The following is a 15,101-nucleotide window of genomic DNA, read 5'->3' on the forward strand; positions in this document are numbered from 1 at the left end:
TCTGAAGTTTTTTCCTTTTGTTCAATACTATTCAGGTCATATATGAACCTGTTGTTGAGCTTTTATTCCGGGGTCAGGTCATACTTGAACCTGCTCTGAAGAGTTTTTCCAATTTTTGTTCAATACTATTCAGGTCATATATGAACCTGTTGTTGAGCTTTATTCCGGTATCAGGTCATACATGAACCTGTACTGAAGATTTTTTTCTCTGTTCGTTCAATACTATTCAGGTCATGTATGAACCTGTTGTTGAGCTTTATTCCGGTGTCAGGTCCCATGAACCTGCTCTGAAGATTTTTTTTCCTGTTGTTCAATACTATTCAGGTCATGTATGAACCTGTTGTTGAGCTTTATTCCGGTGTCAGGTCCCATGAACCTGCTCTGAAGAGTTTTTCCCTTTTGTTCAATACTATTCAGGTCCTATCTAAACCTGTTGTTGAGCTTTATTCCAGTGTCAGGTCATATATGAACCTGTTCTGAAGAGTTTTTCCCTTTTGTTCAATACTGTTCAGGTCATATATGAACCTGTTGTTGAACTTTTATTCCAGTGTCAGGTCATATTTGAACCTGTTCTGAAGATTTTCTCTCTGTTTGTTCAATCCTATTCAGGTCATATCTGAACCTGTTGTTGAGCCTTATTCCAGTGTCAGGTCATATTTGAACCTGTTCTGAAGTTTTTTTTCTCTGTTTGTTCAATTCTATTCAGGTCATATATGAACCTGTTGTTGAGCTTTATTCCAGTGTCAGGTCATATATGAACCTGTTCTGAAGAGTTTTTCCCTTTTGTTCAATACTATTCAGGTCCTATCTAAACCTGTTGTTGAGCTTTATTCCAGTGTCGGGTCATATATAAACCTGTTCTGAAGAGTCTTTCTCTATGATTGTTTCAGTGTTGTCAAGTCATATATGAACCTGCTGATGAGCTTTCATTCCAGTAGTATCAGGTCATATATAAACATGTTGATACACTCTTCTTGATTTTTTCTGAGTTTGTTAGGTCATACCTGAACCTACTGTCAGAACTTCTTGATATTCCCCAGCGTTGTCAGGTCATATATGAACCTGTTGTTGTATTTTAATCCAGTATTGCCAGGTCATATCTGAACCTGTTGTGGCATTTTCTTTCTCATTCGGGTCTAGTAAGTCAAATGTGAACTTACTACCGAAATCTCTTGTACTCTGAATGTTGTTTATCAACTTCCGCTTCGATTACTCCCCAATGTGTATCTGATTCTCCAGCAGGACTGCTTCCCCAGCAAGTTGTTTCTTGCCATTTGTCTATCTTCCTGTGGACCATCAGCATTCCCCACAGTTTGGTCTGTCTAATAGCATCTCCTGTCAAGGGTCCACCATATCCCTAGCAGATAAAAAAAAAATGAATCCTGCATCCGTGCATATCATATCATATCATAGCATTTTCATTTTTCAGGTTCAAAATCTGGGTCTCCATGGTATTTAACCATCCCCCACTGCGATCCGATGAAAAATGTTGTTTCATTTTTCTCTGGTGGAGGATGTTTAAATAGGGGCAACTGTCATACCCCGATTTTGGCCCTGAAATTTTCTTCCCATCAATCACTCGTTTGCATTCTTTCTTCACTCACCTTCATATCCTTCATTCATGATCATATTTACTATTTCATATTTATTTTTATTTTTTTTATTATTTTTTACATTTTTCACGTTCCAAATTTACATTCATATTTGCTTCATTCACCTTTAAAAAAAAAGAGGAAATCCTTTAATATTGAAGGAATTCTACATAATCATTCATATTTCAATTACGTCATTTTCCCTTTCAATCTTAATTCAAGGAGATTCCATCTATATTCCATCTCATATTTCTATATATCATATTCAAATTTGCATTCACATTTTTCATTCACATTGAAAAGCTTCCATTCATCCATACACATACTCATTCATATTTTAATCACTTCATTCATTTTTGCCACATCCACTCACTCATAACCTGTAAACATCACCACTTGAATACATGAAGTCCTGAAGATACAAGGAAAGGCTTCTTTTGAATTGCTACAAGAGACGCTAATTTTTTTTTTCATTCACAATAATGTCATATTTTTTTTACAAAACATAAGTTTGTCCAAGGCATACCTAATTTACAAGAAAAAACAGTTGGCACTCGGATCTTTATTACAAGAGGGGGACACATTCATTGTGCTTCATACATGGAGATTGCTATAAACATACATTTGTTCAAATCAAGCTGGATTGCAACGGGGTGTGAAAGAAGGGACTATGAGGCTGGCTTGGTACTCTCCAAGAGCGAACAAAATGTTGCTGATGCTTCAAAAGCACTTTCAAAAAGGTGACTCAATTGCTGATTTCTTCACCGTTGGTTCAAATTCTTCCTGTTGATCCAATGTATTTTCTCTGGAAAAAAAAACCAAGTTGGTGTCGTCAATCAGTGGAGTCAATTGCAAGCTCGGTTTTTCACCAACAACTCCCATGGCTCAGCCTGCCGTGGCAATTTTGAGTCAAAGTTTCTAATGCAAATGTGGTAAAACCTGTACAACAAAATATTCAAATTAAGCCTGGTTTAAACATTTTCGAAAATCACAATCAAAGAAAATCCCAAGTGAAAAACAGCAGAAGAAGCAAATCAAAAAAAATTGAATGGTTCTAAAGTTTGGGTAGGTCCCAAAATCATTTCTAGTAGTACTAGAAAGAAAACAACTGCCAAGAAGGGAAAGTAAACTTTGATGCAGTACATTGATTTACTTTTGGACAGGTTCCTGTAAAATACCTGCATGATACGCACAAAGAAAATATCACAGTGTATTCCGTAAAAAAAAGAAAAGCCACAAATGACTCAGAGGAGGATAACCTTTTGTTTTAGGTGATGGGTCATTTGAATCAGCCTTGAAGGACTTTCAGCTCTCACGGTAGGAAGTCTTTGAAGTTTGCACTGCCGGCGATCTCCTGTGGGCAACCATTTGTTCCAATGACATCACAGCAATTTGGGCATGCTGTTTCTTTCGGCTAATGTCGGGATGCCTGTTATTCAGAGCCAGCAATTACAGTACTCTCAACAAATGCAACAGTTGCCTCCAAGATAAATTCAGCCCGGTCATCTCGTTTCTTCACCACAGGGTATACCTATGCCATATGTTAAAAAAAAAGAACAGGCCGTTGACATCTGTTCCACAACATGCACAGCAAGACAATGCTAATGTGTTGCCCCAATACCAGCATCCACCTCAAATGCTTGCATCTCCTGCTGGTCAACCTTGGATGTCCTCAGTACCTCAGAGTGCTGCAGCGGTTACATCGGTACAGCAGGCTGGAGTTCAATCATCTGGTACTGCATCAAGTGATGCTGCAGCTAATACCACTAATCCGAACTCTGCATCTGATTGGGCAGAGCATGCTGCTGGTGATGGGAGAAGATACTACTACAACAAGACTCAAGGCAATTTCAGGCTTCGCGTAGTTGAAGGAGAATTTACGGATTCTCGAATTGTTGTGATGCTTGTTGAGAATGGGACGGGAAAGACTACATTCATTCGAATGCTGGCTAGTTTATTGAAACTTGACGTTGTAGAAGGTGGATCTGAGGTGGAGATGTTTGAGTTTAATGTTTCATACAAATTAATGTCAGATGTATATACGCATCCCCAATCAACTGTTAGACACCTGCTACATCAAAAAATCAACGGTTAGACACCTGCTACATCAAAAAATCAACTGTTAGACACCTGCTACATCAAAAAAATCAACTGTTAGACACCTGCTACATCAAAAAATCCGTGATGCATATACGCATCCCCAATTTATGTCAGATGTGATGAAACCCCTACTTATCGAACAGTTGATGGACCAAGAAGTTGTGAATCTTTCTGGTGGAGAATTGCAAAGAGTCGCCCTATGCCTTTGTCTCGGAAAGCCTGCAGATATTTATCTGATAGATGAACCAAGCACATATCTTGTTCTGAACAACGTATTGTTGCTGCGAAAGTCAAACCTGAAATGTAACAGTGTGTCAAAACTAGCCAGCAAGAGCAATGAGCATTATCTTCTGTAGTAAGCCAGCAAACCATGAACATACCATACCAATCTGCCAGAAAGTGATGCACCGGGAACCTAGCAGTTTGATCCATCACCATTGCTCCATGAACCTCCTGTAATGCAAAATCCACAATTGGACATATCATGTCAGCCTACCAAACTACTCCAAATTAAAGTCAAACAGAGTAGTTCTGCGACATGAAGCAAGCCAAGATCAATACCAGCGGGCCACCTTAAACCTCAACCTCGCCCACAGCCTCCAGGTTACCCGAAATTTCACTGTAGTAAAAAAGGGGTACAGGTAAAATTAGTCAAGGCAGTAAAATCCAAGAAAATACCCAAAATAGAGTTAAGACAAAACAATTGGAGAAAACATGAGTTCAGAATACCTTTTTGAATCTAGCATAAACAGGGCAATCCAAATCTGAACATCCAAAAAGTATTTCGTAGGGACGCCTCTTTTGAACCCAATGTACCAATTCGAAACCCTAATCAGGAGAGATAAATAGGAGGAGAAAGAAATCAGTAAGGGACGAAAAAATTGAGAGAGGCGGAACGGCGAAAAAGTTTCAAAAGCGAAAACCCTAATCCCCAAATCAGAAAAGAAACCGATCGGAAGAGACGAAGGAAGAAGATTCGATCATTACCTGAGCCGTCGTCGTCGCCGAAGGTGAGCTCTTACTTGAGTCTCTTTGAATGAAAACCAAATTCGTGAACCTGAGAGGTGATGAATGACTGAGGTTTTGGGAGAATGGGTTGTGAGGGAGACGAGAGCGATTGAGATTGTGTAAGGCGCAAGAGAGAGCGAGATTGGGAGAAGAGAGAGCGAGAGAGTGAGATGAGGACGACGACTCTCCTTTTACATTACAGTACTTTTCATTTTCTTTTTTTTTTTTTCTTTTTATTTATTTCTTTTTTAGCTGTCAGTAGAGCAAACATTCAAAAACATAAAAAAAATTCATTTAATTTTCCTAGGTCTTAGTTAATAAATGATTTTTATATTTTCAATTCATACCCCATTGAAAAACCCAACAGCCAAGCGGCTGGGTTTAATTTTCTGTTTTTTAGGGTAGTCCAATAGACTGTTTTTTATATTAGTTTTTATTTTAATTCTAATTTTTAATTTATCTTGGTTTATTTATCCAAATTAGTATTAAAATAATAACTAGTCATAAGTGGCCTGGTGGAGAGGGGTGGTTTCTATGGTCTTTAGTGGAGTGGGTTCGATACCCATGTGTAGTATTTTTTTCTTTTAACATTTTTTTATGTTTATGTTTTATTATATTCATAGTTTCATTATCATAGCATAGATTTGTTTTCTTTTAATTTCATCATTCATTCAAAACCATTTTAAACTGTTAAAATCACACTTTTCTCGATTCAATATCGAACCCATTTTCATACCCTGGTAAGTCGATTGCTTTTAAGCATCGCCATCAACCTCACATAGCTTACTCTTGGGCTTTCTTACAATGAGCCGGTTCTCTTGCACTTACACTCATGCATTGCATTATTTGTTGTTTGGGCCCGATTTAATTATTTCATGATTTTTGAATTCCCATTCGACAAAATGTACCCCACTCCCCCGATGTGTAATAATCTTGTATTGTTTTATCTCTTTATTTGCTTGACTGTTTTGTTAGATACCAACACAAGAATAAAATCAACAATTTCAAAAATACAAAAATATGACTCGATCCAACGTCGAGTATTTTCTCAATAAACAAATCAATTCACTTCTCCCTCCTATTCTATTCCATTTCTTTCAAACTTTCACCAAACGCTTGATTCAACGTCAAGCCACTCTTTTTCTAATAAAAACTCAAAAAATATTAATTCATATTCAAGACCTTTTCAATAAAGATGGAAGTGGAACGTGGTGTATACCAGGCACTCCTGAGACTAGGATTCGAGATGTATATCTCGCCAATCCTAGCTCTCGCCATCATTCAAATTCATTCACTTTGCTCTCTCAAACACTCATTCAAATTTCTCTTAAAAAACATCCATCAATACTTGATCTATGGTCAAGTCATTTTCACAACAAAACTCAAAATACCTAATTCTTATTTAACACTTTTAATAAAGGTGGAAATGGAACATGGTGTATACCATGCACTCCTGAGGCTAGGATTCGAGATGTATATCTCGCTCATCCAAGCTCTCGCCATCACCTAAAATTGTCAATGCGGTTTCTTCAAACCCTTTCTCAATCAAATTCCAAAATACTTAATTCCTATCTTAACCTCTTTCAATAAAGATGGAAATGGAACATGGTGTATACCGTGCACTCCTGAGGCTAGGATTCGAGATGTATATCTCGCTCATCCAAGTTCTCGCCATCACTCAAAACGCATCCAACCAATCAAATTCTTTTCTCGCCGCCGTGCGGTTAATCAAAGAACCTTTTTCATAAATGAAAGATATATTGTCTTAAGTGATACAAAACAATGTTTCGGCCACGATTGTTGAGTCGAGATAAATGACGCTTTTCCGAATGTAGATTTATAAATCCGTTCGATGTGTTGTATGCGTCCACTCCTCATCTGTTTTGGGTAAAACAATGTTTTCGTCCATTAATACAGTATAGCTTTCGCTAAAATCGACCAACAAACAAAACATTTTTCTACCCAGAACTACGTAAGCCTTGATTTCTCTTTTGAGATACGTAGGAGCAGGATTCGTAAATCTTGTCAGGCCCACTAATAAAAAAACTTAGGTTTAGTCCTTCGTCAAAAATCCAAAAACATTCTCTTCTCATCCTTTCTTTCTTTCCCACCTAATAATTTGAAAAGCCTAATATTTTAACTAACACTAACGCACACAACTAACCTAATGGTTCCCGTTGAGTACAACGGACGTGAGGGGTGCTAATACCTTCCCCTTGCGTAATCGACTCCCGAACCCTGATATTGGTTGCGATGACCATATCTTATCCTTTCATTTGTCTTGGGTTTTATCGATATTTCCCCTTTCCTCTTTAGGAAGAAATAAAGTTCGGTGGCGACTCTATTCAGCCCATCATTGCGAGCGTGCGATCGCGCTTCGCTTTGAAGTCGTATCCCCATTTTTTTTGAGGTGCGACAGATGGCGACTCTGCTGGGGAGTCTAATCCTAAGTGAGTCAAGCCTAGTTAGGACGTTTGTGTGCTTTTGTTTGTTTAATTATGTGGCTTTTCCCTTATTTATTGCTTTTTAATATCTTTATTGTTATATTGATATTTGTTGTATATTGGTGTGTTGGGTACTTGGATTTTGATTGCAAACCATGTGGGAAAGACTCTACACCCGAGTCTAGAGTGAAAAAATAACATAAGATAGGACGATGGTTGAGTAGTACGGACTCCCGAGGTGAATACTTCGTAAGAGTCGGTACGAGAACCTCACTTAGAGTAGATTCTTTTGCAAATATTGTCGCCCGAGGTGTATACCTCGTAGGCGCTGATGTTTCAAAAGGGTCCGTGACTCTAAGGACCTTTTAGAACATTGAACCTTTGGCCAACTAGAAATGATGGTTGCGTAGTATGGATTCCCGAGGTGGATACCTCGTAAGGATCGATACGAGAACCTCGCTCAGAATAGATTCTCCAGATGGAGTTGATGACCGGAAAGTATTTTCCGTAAGCGTCAAACAGTCTTTTGAATCCATGACTCTGAGTATCCTGTCTAGAACCCAGTCGATGGTTGCGTAGTACGGACTCCCGAGGTGAATACTTCGTAAGGGTCGGCACGAGAACCTCACCCAGAATAGATTCCCTTCATGGAGTTGACGACCGGAAAGTATTTCCCGTAAGCGTCAAACATTCTTGTGAATCAATGACTCTGGGGATCCTTTGCAACAAAGCCCTAGATCATACCCGGTGAGAACCCCGTTTTGGAAAAGCAATCAAATTTATCAGTACCTCGGACTTTTGAACCCGTGTATTGAAGAAAAAACACAAATATGCATGGCTTGCATTGCATTCATTCACATTTCATTGCATTTGCATCTCATCATAACGCATGTCATTTTCCAGAAAAAATAAAAAAAAAACTCATCCATCCTTTGTCCGTGAAGCAAAGTGATTCTCAACACGCGTTTAGAACAAAGAACCATGTCTCAGGAGTAACTAAGGAACACCGTAAGGTACGGTGCACTTAAGTGAATTGTAGATCATCGTAAGGTACGGTGTACTTAAGTAGAATATGAAATAGGGTAAGGTACCACGTGCTTAAGTGATTTTGGCATATTACACATAGACTTAAGTGGGCTTTTTAGCTTGCAGCCCACACAAGTGGTTCTATAAATAGAACCCTTGTGTAGAAGCATTTGTGCAGTTGCAATTTCGTCTCTCTCTCTCTCTCTCTCTCTCTCTCTCTCTCTCTCTCTCTCTCTCTCTCTCTCTCTCTCTCTCTCTCTCTCTCTCTCTCTCTCTCTCTCTCTCAAAGCCTTCATTTGTAGCAGCTAGCACTGAGATTGAAGGAATCCGTTCGTGTGGACTGAGTAGAGGCGTTGTCATCATTCAACATTCGTGATCGCTCCGTAGATCTGCATCAAAGGTTTCAATCGTCATAAGAGGTAACGATTCTATCACTGATCATGCCCATTCGTAAGGATCACTAAAGGAGAAAATTTTAAATTCCGCTGCGTTTTGGATCGCTATTCTCCTTCAAATCCGTCACCGGTTAAGATGAACATATCAAGGATAGACTTGCCTGGAAATGTCAAGGAGGATACCCGTCATCGGTTAGGATGAATATATCAAGGATATACCAACTGAACAAAAAGGGTAGGAATTACATCTATCGAAAGCTGGATGGAAAACCGTCGGAGAGAAAATCCGTCACCGGTTAGGATGAACATATCAAGGATTAACTCTGTGAGTGGACAAAATAGGATTTACAACTACCGGTTACTGGGTAGAAAACCAATCAAAGAGAAAATCCGTCACCGGTTAAGATGAACATTTCAAGGATAGACTCTGAAAAGGGGATAAAGTGGGATTTACAACTACCGGTTACTGGGTAGAAAACCACAAGGAGAAGAAAACCCCTCATCGGTTAAGATGAACATATCAAGGATTAACTCTCTGAGGAACAAAATAGGGATTACAACTACCTTTTTACTAGGTAGAATACCAAAAATGAGAATATCCTTCACTGGTTAAAGTGAACATATCAAGGATATACTCAGACAGGGGAAAGAAAGATATCTGTCATTGGTTAGGGTGAACATATCAAGGATATACTTCCTGGGGAATAGATCCACTAGGGACTCCACTGAGGAGAAAAAATAAGGGTACTTTTGCTGGGTATTAGGCAAGAAGTAACGAACTGCAAACTAAGAAGAATATTACCAGTTACTGGGTAATAGACTCTTAGGGGACCAAAGTATCTATCTAGGTAAGAGCTAGAAAGAAAACGGTCAATCAAGACTTAGCCCAATGAGGACATAACTCAAGGGGAGTAATTCCATCCAGATAATCACTGGAGAGGAAACTGAAATAACAACCATCCACGAGGAAACAAACTCAGTGGGGAAATGGAGAAAGATTAAAGTCTTTCTGCTTAAGGGGATGACCCTCTACAATTGAAGGAGGACAGACACCAGATTTGGTATGGGGATAAAATACCGCCATAACAAAGAATAAGAGTCTCAAACAAATCAAATATGAAGATGCAGGATATGCAAATTATGAAATTATATATATATATATATATATATATATATATATATATATATATATATATATGGCACATGGCAGTCAATCTCTTCTCTTCAATCAAATTCAACTGATCAAACCTAGTCTAACACCATTCAGCTTCAGTTAACTTGGCTTCCATAAGCACATGCAATGAATGAATCTCAACCTCTACGGGGAGCACTGCTTCCATACCATAAACAAGAGAGAAAGGGGTTGCCCCTGTTGAAGTGCGGATGGATGTATGATACCCATGCAAAGCATATGGGAGCATCTCATGCCAATCCTTGTGTTTGACAACCATCTTCTGAATAATCTTCTTAATATTCTTATTCGCAGCTTCAACAACCCCATTCATCTTGGGTCTGTAGGGAGAAGAATTATGATGTGCAATCTTGAAGTCTTTGCAAAGAGCTTCCACCATATTGTTATTCAAGTTCGATCCATTATCAGTAATGATCTTACTTGGCACACCATAACAGCATATAATCTGATTCTTGATCTTACATTTGCATACGATGCCGCTTCAACCCATTTTGTGAAGTAGTTAATTGCCACTAAAATGAAGCGATGTCCATTAGAAGCTTTGGGCTCAATCATCCCAATCATATCAATTCCCCACATGGAGAAGGGCCATGGGGAAGAGATAACATTCAATAGTGTCGGAGGAAGATGAATCTTATCAGTATAAAAATGACACTTGTGGCACTTCTTCATAAATTTACAGCAGTCAGATTCCATTGTCAGCCAACAGTAACTTGCTCGCAACATCTTCTTCGCCATTGCATGTCCATTGGAATGAGTACCAAAGGAACCTTCGTGCACTTCAGTCATCAACAAGTCTGCTTCGTGTCTATCCATGCATCTGAGCAAAACCATGTCGAAGTTTCTCTTGTACAGTATATCACCATTCAAGTAGAAATTGCCGGCTAATCTTCTTAAAGTCCTCTTATCTTTCAAAGATGCCCCAGGCGGGTAAATATGACTTTGGAGGAAACATTTGATGTCGTAATACCATAGTTTCTCGTCTTTAATCTCTTCCATAACAAACACATGAGTTGAGCTATCAAGACGCATCATAGACAAATTGGGAACTCCATTCAATACTTCACTATAATCATTGACGCCAAAGTTGCAAGAGCATCTGCCATCCGGTTCTCATCTCGAGGGATATGATGAAACTCAACCTTTGTAAAGAAAGTTGAAATCCTCCTCGCATAATCTCTATATGGTACTAAACCGGGTTGATTTGTCTCCCATTCTCCTTTGATCTAATTCACAACCAAAGCTGAATCACCAAAGACATCCAAATACTTGATTCTAAGATTCATGGCCTCTTCAAGCCCCATAATGCAAGCTTTATACTCTGCCATGTTGTTTGTACACTTGAAAGTCAATCTAGCTGTAAATGGTAGATGCGTGCCTTGAGGAGTAATAATCACTGCCCCAATGCCATTTCCATATTGATTAACGACTCCATTAAATACTATGCCCCAACGGGAACCAGGTTCTGGCCCTTCTTCAAGCAATGGTTCATTACAATGCCATTTCGATATCATACTCTGACAACAACATTTGCCAACGGGCGATTCTCCCAGTTAGAGCAGGCTTCTCAAATATGTACTTGATTGTATCCATTTTAGATATCAACCAAGTGGTATGATTCAACATATATTGGCGCAGACACTTAGCAGCCCAAGCCAATGCGCAACAAGTCTTCTCAAGCATAGAATACCGAGTCCCACAGTCGGTGAACTTCTTACTGAGGTAGTAAATTTCAAATTCTTTCTTTCCAGTCTCATTTTGATGACCAAGAACACAACTCATACTATCTTCGAGCACAGTCAAATACATGATCAACGGTCTTACTTCAACAGGTGGAGACAAAATCGAAGGTTCAAGCAAATATTCTTTGATACTGTCAAAAGCTTTTTGGCAATCTTCGGTCCAATCACAAGATTGATCTTTCCGAAGAAGCTTGAATATAGGTGCACATGTGGCAGTCATGTGGGAAATGAATCTGGAAATATAATTCAAGCGGCCGAGAAAACCTCTGACTTGCTTCTCAGTTTTGGGCGCATGCATCTTTCGTATTGCTTTGACCTTGACATGATCAACTTCAATACCCTTCTCGCTCACAATAAAGCCCAACAACATACGAGAACGAACACCAAAAGTACACTTGTTGGGATTTAAGCGGAGTTTATACTTCCTCAAATGCTGGAATAGCTTCAACAAATGCTTAACATGTTCCTCTTCATCAATTGATTTAGCAATCATGTCATCAACATAAACTTCAATCTCTTTATGCATCATATCATGAAAAAGAGTAGTCATTGCTCTCTGGTAAGTTGCACCAGCATTTTTTAAACCGAAAGGTATCACTCTATAACAGAATGTTCCCCAGGGTGTAATGAATGTGGTTTTCTCCATATCTTCGGGTTCCATCTTGATCTGATTATATCCGGAAAATCCATCCATAAACAAAAAGACTTTGAATTAAGCAGTATTGTCTACCAACATATCAATGTGTGGCAGAGGGAAATCATCTTTTGGACTAGCTTTATTCAAATCTCTATAGCCGACACACATGCGGACTTTTCCATCTTTCTTCGGCATAGGCACAATATTGGCCACCCATTACGGATACTCAGCATTTACAAGGAAACTGACATCAATCTGCTTCTACACTTCCTCTTTGATCTTCACAGCCATATCAGGATGCGTTCTTCTCAACTTCTGCTTGACTGGCGGGCATTCTGGCTTCAACAGCAATCAATGCTCCACAATCTCAGAATCCAAACCAGGCATGTCTTGATAGGACCAAGCAAACACATCTGAATATTCTCGAAGAAGATCAATCAACCCCTTCTTAGCATCTGGACACAGTCGAGACCCAATCTTGACTTCTTTCACATCATCCTCGGAATCCAAGTTGACAAGCTCAATCTGCTCTTCAAACGGCTGAATAATCTTCTCATCTTGCTCAAGAAGACGAGATAATTCATCACTCACTTCTATATCACTTTGCTCCTCGACCTCAAACACAGGGAATTCAAAATTTGGAGAAGGAGAAGGATCATTGTATTCAATGGGGTTTAAGGAGGGCTTCAGACAGGTGCCTGCCAAGGTAACATGACAGGTCTTCCAGACTACATGAAGATTAAGGGATTATACCTAAGTGGTATGCCAACCACAATCAAGCAAAGTAAAGTTCAAATGAACTTAAAGCAACTTAGGTACCTGTGGGAACAACTAAACCAATCAGTACAATACTCAGACAACAGTCAACAGTCACTATCAAACAGACAGACAAATCAATAGGCACAATGAGTAAGCCCTAAGGCAAACACAAATGAGTTGTCATCAACCTACAAAACAGCAAATGTTAGCAATCAATAGCAAATATCAACATTTAAATGATGAAGCATCATCCACCATGGAGATTAAGTGCTTGAACCTGAAATTCACAACTCAAATGTAAGTCCAAACCACTAGGTCAAAGCCTAGGGTCAAAAGTGAAGAAAAAATCCAAAACAGGAGCTGAAATTCAACACAATGCAACTTCAAACATATATGAATATGTCCTAAAAAGGACCAAAACAAAATCATCTAGCAAAGGCATTTCATGTGCAAGAGAAGTCAAAGACAATTTCAAAGCTCACAAATGGACATTGAGAATGAAAATTCCAAATCAAAACAGAAATGATTCAAATAATTCTGTAATAATTTATGAACATTCAATACATCCTGAACAATCATCATACAAAAAATCATAAGCATCCAAGTTCAATTGGCATGGAAATAAAATTGCACAAGTTGATCATCAAATTATGTGACACATATTGTCACACCAAGTTAACACATGCATAAAACAGAAATGGTAAATGAGAAAAATACCAAACCAAGCCTAAAACATCCATTAACATGTTAGGAACAATCATGCAAAATTTCATGGCATTTGGAATATTTTTGAGCATTTTATGATAAGATGAATGGAGCAAGGTCACAAATGTACACACGTTCACATACTCAACCACAATTCAAAATCCAGAAAGTGTAAAATCATGAAATTACCACCAAAAATTTTTGGACAAACAAAGGATCATGCTACAAAAAATTTGGAATTAATTGAGCCATTTTTCAATTAGTTATGAATTTTGGAAGTTGGAGGAAAAAAATGAAATGAAAATGGCACATACATGAAATTAGGGAGGGAAAAGCATAATTGTGAAATAATTTGAAAAACGCTGCTACCAGGAATCGAACCTGGTAGCAATTTGAAATGAGCGCCTGGCCATGAAACGCTGCCGTTTTGGCAGCAAGCCCTAGTTCTACGCTAGCGACGGTTCAAACCGACGCAAAGGACGCAAAACCGACGTAACACGAAGATCTTCATCTTCTTCATGAAGATGATGAAGAACAGCATGAATGTTCATGCGTTTTTTCCAGAATTTTTCAAAGTGCCCAGAATTTCACAAATTTTATATCAAAATGAAGCCTATGCAACGAGGAACACGAATCCATAAACAATTCACACTAATTCATCATGAATTTCAAGAATCGAAGGAAAACTTTCTAGATCTACAAACTTTCAATTCCACATAACTTCATGAATATTGCACCAAATCACACGAAATTTATATCAGCATTCTCACCATGAAAAACTCTACAATTCTATGCACATAAAATCATGAATTAGGAGGTTCGAAAATGTGACCTCTTGAAGCTCCAACAATGGCAGTGGTAGATTCAAGTGTCCAAAAGCATCCAAATCCCTTCTATCAACCTTGTTAACACCTCTGAAGTTGAAAATGAAGCTTGGAATGGCTTGGATCTAGCTTAGATTTGAATCTCCATCATCATGTTCTTGATCTTCAAGTGCTCAATTCTTGCTCGAATCTTCCAAACCAATGCTTGATTTATGCTAAATGAAGGTCAGTGAACAAGAATATGGAAGAAAATCAATGCACTATGTGGAAGAAATTGAAGTTTTGATTTGGAGAAAAAATGGAGGGAAAAAGAATTTTGAGATCTAGATCTAGAATTTATGAAGCTAAACTGAAATTCTGTTAGGTTTTTCTATTTATATGCTTCACTAATCACATACTAATTAAAATTAGGCATGGTTTAGTTGTGATTAATCAAAATAAGGTGTTATGACCAAAAATGACATTTTGCATGGTGCATGGAGCAAATGGACGTGAACAGTAACATTTTCTTGATCAAAGTCACTCAAAATCATCTTTTAAACACATTGGCAATGGTAGAAAGTCCTCATGGTGCACCATTTTTGAATTGGCCATTTTCCCTCCAAAATTGACTTGAAATAGAAAATGATCATATGATGGAAATTCATGCAATGTGATGAATGTTTTGGAAAGTTCAT

At 38.4% G+C, this 15,101-nt stretch overlaps 1 pseudogene; it reads left to right on the forward strand.

Moving 5' to 3' along the window:
• The first annotated feature begins 2,192 nt into the window (after positions 1 to 2,192).
• On the forward strand, positions 2,193 to 3,999 carry LOC127136719 (ABC transporter E family member 2-like; annotated as a pseudogene).
• The last annotated feature ends 11,102 nt before the right edge of the window (positions 4,000 to 15,101 follow it).

Source organism: Lathyrus oleraceus, chromosome 4, assembly GCF_024323335.1.
Source record: "Lathyrus oleraceus cultivar Zhongwan6 chromosome 4, CAAS_Psat_ZW6_1.0, whole genome shotgun sequence".
In the NCBI taxonomy this organism is placed as follows: Eukaryota; Viridiplantae; Streptophyta; class Magnoliopsida; order Fabales; family Fabaceae; genus Lathyrus; species Lathyrus oleraceus.